This window comes from Hipposideros armiger, unplaced genomic scaffold (genome assembly GCF_001890085.2).
Source record: "Hipposideros armiger isolate ML-2016 unplaced genomic scaffold, ASM189008v1 scaffold_1856, whole genome shotgun sequence".
Classification (NCBI taxonomy): Eukaryota; Metazoa; Chordata; class Mammalia; order Chiroptera; family Hipposideridae; genus Hipposideros; species Hipposideros armiger.
Window position 1 is genome coordinate 7,784 of NW_017733206.1, and position 7,104 is coordinate 14,887.

At 43.1% G+C, this 7,104-nt stretch overlaps 1 pseudogene; it reads right to left on the reverse strand.

Moving 5' to 3' along the window:
• Window positions 1-249: 249 nt before the first annotated feature.
• On the reverse strand, window positions 250-629 carry LOC109378299 (60S ribosomal protein L30-like; annotated as a pseudogene).
• Between the last annotated feature and the right edge of the window lie 6,475 nt (window positions 630-7,104).

Consider the following 7,104-nt stretch of genomic DNA (forward strand, 5'->3'; position numbering starts at 1 on the left):
TGGGGAATTGGGGAAGGGGAACATAGCCTTGGTTTTAAAGTCTATTTTGTCTGGTGTAAGTATTACTGTCCAGCTTTTTATCTGTTTGTTTGTTTCCATTTTTATGAAATATTTTTTCCCATCCCTTTACTTTCAGCCTATGTGTCTTTTGATCTGAAGTGAATCTCTTGTAGGCAGTATATGTAAGGGTCTTGCTTTCTTATCCATTCAACCACCCTACCTTTTTATTAGAACATTTTATCCATTTACTTTGAAAGTAATTGTTGACAGGCATGTAGCTGTTGCCTTTTCACCAGTCAGTTCTGGCATGCTTCTAATGATATCAGAATCACCTGGGTCAATGATAGCCAGTGTGCATACTCTGTAGTTAATTTCCACAGGTTGTGCCCAATTCAATATTATTGCCACTGTAGTGTCAGATACCAGTCTTGGCCAACATAGCGTAGTACTATTTCAGATTTCCTCAAGGCTAGGCAGTTGTTGGAAAGGATGACTAGTTTTGCTTTGCCTTGTCTGATCATTTTCAGAGTCTGTTTGTACCCCAGAATGTAGTTTCCACTTCTCATAACAAGTTGGAGCCTAGAGTTAATCGACTCCAGTGACTTCTTTGTCTTTTTTGCAGCCACCATCTTCCTGCCTTAGGTTCAAGATGGCCCCTAACCAAGAGCAGCAGCCAAGATGGCTGGGGCATGAGAAAAGCTTATTATTGATATTTTTAATTTATTTTTTATCTTAAAGAAGTCCCTCTAAAATTCCTTGTAGTTCTGGCTTGGCGTTGATGAGCTCCTTTAGCTTTTTCTTGTCTGGAAAGCTCTTTATCTGTTCTTCAATTCTAAATGATAGTTTTGCTGGGTGGAGTAATCTTGGTTGTAGGTCCTTGCTTTTCATCACTGAATATTTCCTGCCAATCCCTTCTGGCCTGCAAAGTTTCTGTTGAGAAATCAGCTGACAGTCTTATGGGAGCTCCCTTGCAAGTAACTAACTGCTTTTCTATTGCTGTTTTTAAGATTCTTTCTTTGCTTTTAACCTTTGGCGTTTTAATTATGATGTGTCTTGGTGTGGGCCTCTTTGGGTTCATCTTGTTTGGGACTCTCTGCACTTCCCAGGTTTGTATGTCTATTTCCTTCACCAGGTTAGTGAAATTTTCCATCATATTATTTCTTCTAATAGGTTTTCAATTCCTTGCTCTCTCTTTTCTCCTTCTTGTACCTCTATGATGCAAATGTTGATATGCTTGATGTTATTCTAGAGATTCCTTAAACTCTTTTCATTTTTTGAGTGTTTTCTATCTTATCTTCTAAATTGCTTATTCGATCATCTGCTTCATTTAATCTACTATTGGTTCTCTCTAATGTGTTCTTCTTTTCAGTTATTGTATTCTTTATTTCTCACTGGTTCTTTTTCATGTTTTCTATCTCAATTTTTTGTGTTTCTTATCTCATTGTTGAAGTTCTCCCTGAGATCACTGAATATCCTATAACCAGTGTTTTGAACTCTGAGTCTGGTAGATTGGTTGTCTCCATTTTGTTTGGTTATTTTTCTGGAGATTTGTTCTGTTCTTTTATTTGGAACATATTTCTTTGTCTCCCCATTTTGGCTGCCTCCCTGTGTTTCTTTGTGTTAGGTAGGGCTGCTATGTTTCCTGGTTTTAGTACAGAGGTCTTATGTAGGAGGTGGCCTGTGGGGCCCAGTGGCACAGTCTCTCTGGTCACCAAAGCCAGCTCCTCCAGGTGTGTCCCGTGTGGGGGTTGTGTGTGTCCTCCTGTTATAGTTGAGCCTTTGTTGCTGTTTGCATGTCAATGGGAGAAATTGATCTTCAGGCTGATTGGTTGTGAGGACTGGATGTGACTACAGTAGAAGAGCTGTTGTGCAGGGGCTTACCCTACACAGCAGGGTTCACTTTAGCAGGTCTCTGGTGCCTGGCCCTTCTGCCCTTTGGGTGTGTCATCCTTGGAAGTGGCCAGGTGATGCTCTGGTTGGGTCCAAAGCTGGCCTCCAGGCTGCCAGTCCCCAGGGCCTGCTGGGAGGGGCCCTATTGCAGGCTAAGTTCATCCACAGACTGTGCTCTGCTTGGGGCCACGTGGCATGAGCCAGAAAGCAATTCACAGATGGCTGCCACCTGCATTGGACTTGGAAGTACCTTCAGAGGCCAAGCCACAAACTGAGGCTGTCTGTCACTAGTGCCAGGCTTAGGGCTGCTCAGCCAGTGGTACAGGACAGGTCGAAGCCAGTTGCTGCTTGTTTCAATTTTGTGAATCTTTGAGAGACTTTAGAAGAGTCTGTAGCATGAGCCAAGATGGGCTATTTATATAGAAAAAAACACTGAAAGTGGCTTGGGTGAGCATGAAATTTGGGTGGGGTGGGGTCTCAGAGAATCTCTAGGGCCAGGTGAAAGAACTGTGTTAGCAAGGTTGATGGAGACTCAGATATGGTGGCCACCTGTATCTGCATGTCGGGAGGCGTTAGGGCTCAACAAATCAACAAAGACTCCAACACCTTCTCCATCCAGGAGAAAGCTGTCCCTCCAGCCCTTTCCCTGAGTCCAGGTAACTCATTTCCTCACTGTATGTCCCCAGCAACTTTTGAGTTGTTGCCTCAGTGCTGGAACTCAGAGTGAGTGAGTGAGTAAGTGTGTGGGCCCTTCGAGAAGAGTACCTGGGACTCCAGTCACCCTTGTCTCACTCAGCCACTCTGGTTTCTCACTCTGGTTTTCACAGTCAGAAGTTAGGGGCACTTCTCTCCCCAGCCCTGAAACCCTGGGCTGGGAAGCCCGGTGTGGGGCTGGCACCCCTTGCTCCTCCAGGAGACACCTTCACAACCAAGATATACTTCCGGGTTTTTATGGTCATACGTGGATGTGGGACCCACTTGTTCCATGTCTCTGCCTCTCCTGCTAGTCTTGAGGTGGCTTCTTCTGTATGTCCTTAGTTGTAGGGCTTCAATTCAGCTAGAGTTCAGGAGATTCTCAATGATGGTTGTTCTGTAGTTTAGTCATAATTTTGATATGGTTGTGAGAGGAAGTAAGCACAGCCTTTTCCTATTCTGCCATTTTGACTGGATTCTCCTTCCCTCATCTATCAAGTTTTCTGGAAAAGTATTCTCTGCTTAGAGTGTCCACTTCAGTACTCATTAATGCCTCAATCTGCTGCAATCTAGTCTCTTCAATCCTGTCCTCCACTCTCTTTTGACAACCTCATCTATGTGGAACTATGACAACTACCATCTTTGCTGGTGATCTACACCCAGACTTCTCTAAAGAACAGTTCAGGGGCTGAGGACTAAGCTAAGGTTGAAGACCATTCTAGACAACTTGGTAACTCTCTCAGTAGTGTTCAGCAGCCTGAGAGAAGTAGAAGAGAAGGCAGGGTTACAATTAATCCTGGTTTGGGCTTTGCCTAACATAAAGGACAAAGCTGGAGAAGAATTGAGAGCATGGGTGAACATAGAGACTGAAACACAAAATTCAAAATTATACAAGTCAGTGCAATGTGGAGATACAGTTCTCCACGTAAATGGGAAAAGAAGAAAGTGAGGCCTGGGGTGGGCTGATTGGCAGAAAATTATGAAACCGAGAATACAAGTTATAGGAGTAAAATTATGACCAAGCTAGACGGATAGAAGATTATATTCAGACTGTGGGATAAGATGTTTAAGATCTGACATGGTACAGTTTGGGGGCTGAGTAGAACAAGGTATATATATCCACAAAGGCGAGTAGCTGAGGTTAAGTGGAGTCAGGAAGATGCAGGCATCTACCTAAACATACAGGTCACCCAGAATGACAGCATAATGTGAAGTAGAAAGACTGGGTCACAAGCCAAAATTCTCAACAAATGTGGGGAGTGACCAAGAGGTGAGTCATTTTCCATCAGTAATAAGGCAGGACAATAATACAGCATAGACAGGAAGAATAAACCTCAAAGGGGGAGATCTGTGCGCAAAGATGGCGTGGTAACAGTTTGCATTCAGCAATAGGGAGAGAGGCAGGAGGATGCTGGACCCCTCTCTGAAACCTGTGGTCTCCTCTAAGACCACACATGAAACAACTCTTTCCAGCTTTTTGAACATTCCATGCTCATTCGCACCTGTCTTTCTAAAATTCCCTATCTCAGTGAGAATCACCATTTCTTATCCGCTTGTACAGGCAGAAACCTGACAGTCATCCTGAACATCATCCTCTCCCTCACCTTCCATGTTCAGTCCATCACCCAATTCTGTTAAATATCTATTAAATCTCTCTGGAATCCATCAATTTCTCTCCATCTCCACTGTCATCAGCCCAGTGATAGGTCCCATCAGCTCCTGGCTGGACTGCTGCAATGTCTGCCTCCAGACTGACCTCTACGCTGAAATCTGGTCTCCATACTGTGATTGTGTCAATATGTATCCCTTTAATTTGATCACTCCCATCCCTGACTACATTATACTCCCTTTCTTGAAACTCTTCCATGGAGTTCTGTTTTTCTAAGGATAAAGATAAAATCTTTTACATTCCCCGCAGCACCTCATTTGGACTGCTGGACCTGCCTCCCAAATCTCATGCCATGCTTTCCTCCTCTTCACTCTCTAGATATAGCCTCACTGACTGGCTTCTTTTCACTTTCTTGAATACATAAGAGGTCTGACAATTCAGTTTGTGAATTCATCTTAGAAAAAGTGCTACATACCTCATTGCTAAATGTCACTACTGTCACCTTCAAAGTACTCTCCTTTGGAAGCTATGCACCGATGCCAGTGCCTGGTCCACCCTTCAAAGCAATTTTGGAACTCTTTTTTTGGAATGGCTATCAGAGCTGTCATCGTATTACCCTGATGTCCTGAATGTCATCAAAATGTCCTCCTTTTATTATTTCCTTTATCTTCAGGTAAAGAAAGAAGTCATTGGGGGCCAGATCATGTGAGTAGGGAGGGTGTTCCCATACAGTTTGCTGGCTAAAACTCCCTCACAGACAGTGCCATGTGAACTGGTGCATTGTTGTGATGCAAGAGTCATGAATTGTTGGAGAAAAGTTCAGGTCGTCTAACTTTTTCACGCAGCCTTTTCAGCACTTCCAAATAGTAAACTTGGTTAACTGTTTGTCCAGTTGCTACAAATTCATAATGAATAACTCCTCTATCAAAAATGTTAGCAACATCATTGCAACAAGTTCGCAAACTTAATTGTCACACCTCGTATGACCCAACCTTTACACATGCTAGTTTCTTCATCCTAAATATTGTTCTCCACTCTCAAATCAAGCATCATCAGATCTCCCCTCTACATAGTCATAGGGTAACATGTACCTCTTCTTGGCAGCACTTACCACTGAGGATTTTATTGGAGTTGTGGGGTTATATGATTAATACCTATCTCCCCGTTAGATTGCAAATGTGGTAAGGAAATGAACCTTCTCTGACTTTATCACCACTTTGTCTTTGATTCTTAATACGGAGACTGGCTACATGTAGTAGATAAGATGTGCCACCCAAACCCCCTTCAGAGATGAACTTGCTGCCCATCTGTTCTTGCTGCCTATCTGGGGAACAGAGCCAGGAGTCATCCTCCAGCTGTGAGCGGCTGGAGTCTGCCTCAGTGGCAGAGTGGCATCTCTGAATGCCATACCCTTTTGGAGGCAGTCCACATTTTGTGATTGAGTAAAATAGGGTATAGTGGGTAGAATGGTGGCCCCCAAAAGATATGTCCATGTTCTAACCCCCAGAACCCATGAATGAGAACTTATTTGGGAAAAGGGTCTTTGCAGGTGTAATTAAGTTAAAGATCTCAAGATAAGATCATTTTTGCATTTAGAGTGGGTCCTATGTCCAGTGACAGATGTCCCTATAAGAAAAAGGCAGAGGGAGATTTGAGACTCAGACACACAAAGGAGAAGTCATGTGAAGCCAGGCAGAGAACTAGAGTGATGCTGCCTCAAGTCGAGGAATGCCTGGAGCCACCAGAAGCTGAAAGAAGCAAGGAAGGATCCTCTGCTAGAGCCTTTGGAGGGAGCATGGCCTGGCTCACACCTTGTTTTCAGACTTCTGGCAACAGAAGGAATAAATTCCTGTTGTAATTTGTTATGGCATCCCTGGGAAACTAATGCACAGAGGCATAAAGGCTGACATTTGGGCCACCATGGCATGACTCTGATGAGCAATTTCTGCTCCAGAGTTTGCTGCTGTGATCCTGAGGTTCTGAGGCCTGAATCATGTTCAACGTTTTCTTCTCCCCAATCCTGGTTTCTTTCTTCCTCTTTTAACAAATTTTGACCCCTAATAAACATCTCATACTCCAAACTGTCTCACTGACTGCTTCCAGAGAACCTATCTTGACACACTATAATAAATATATGTAAATGAACAAATTAAATAGACAGGGAGTTCCGGAAAGGCAAGAACTCTGTATTATTCATGTTTATAACCTTAAAGCTTTGCACAGTGTCTCACACATAATACATGTTCAGCAACAATTTGTTAAATAAAAGAAAGAATACATGAACATATAAATAGATTAAATTGGATCTACAGATTAAAATGTATTTTGGTAAAATACTTTGTGTTTTTTGTGAGCCTGCACTGAGGAAGGAAGAAAGGAAGGAAGGAAGGAAGGAAGGAAGGAAGGAAGGAAAGAAAGAAGAAACGGAGAGAGGGAGGGAGGGAAGAAGAAAGATTGATTGACTTTTGCTTGCTGTATTGTGGACTCAGCTAAGCATTGACATCAGGCGCTTGTGAGGGTGAGAGTGAAGAGGACACAACCTTCACGAAGGATGGCTTTTCCCCTTCAGGGCAACATTTTTGTTCTTGCAGAGCTCAGACTCTCCCTATCAACATGCAGAAATAATTTCACCACCCTGCCCCCAGTCATTCTGACATAAATCCTTATGGATGAACATTTTTAGTGTAAAGAGCAAAACTAAAACAGAAGGGACATGTTCAAACAAGGCAGTGGAATGTGGGTAAAGGAGAAAGAATTGCCATTTTCAACAGTTGAAAAGTCTCCGTGAAGGAGATGAGATTTCAGAACTACTTTATATCACAGCGTATTTCAGGGGAACAGGGCCATAGAGGTCATCTACTGCGTTTCTTCCTTTTATAGATGAAGAAACTGAAACTCAGAGAGAGCAACTT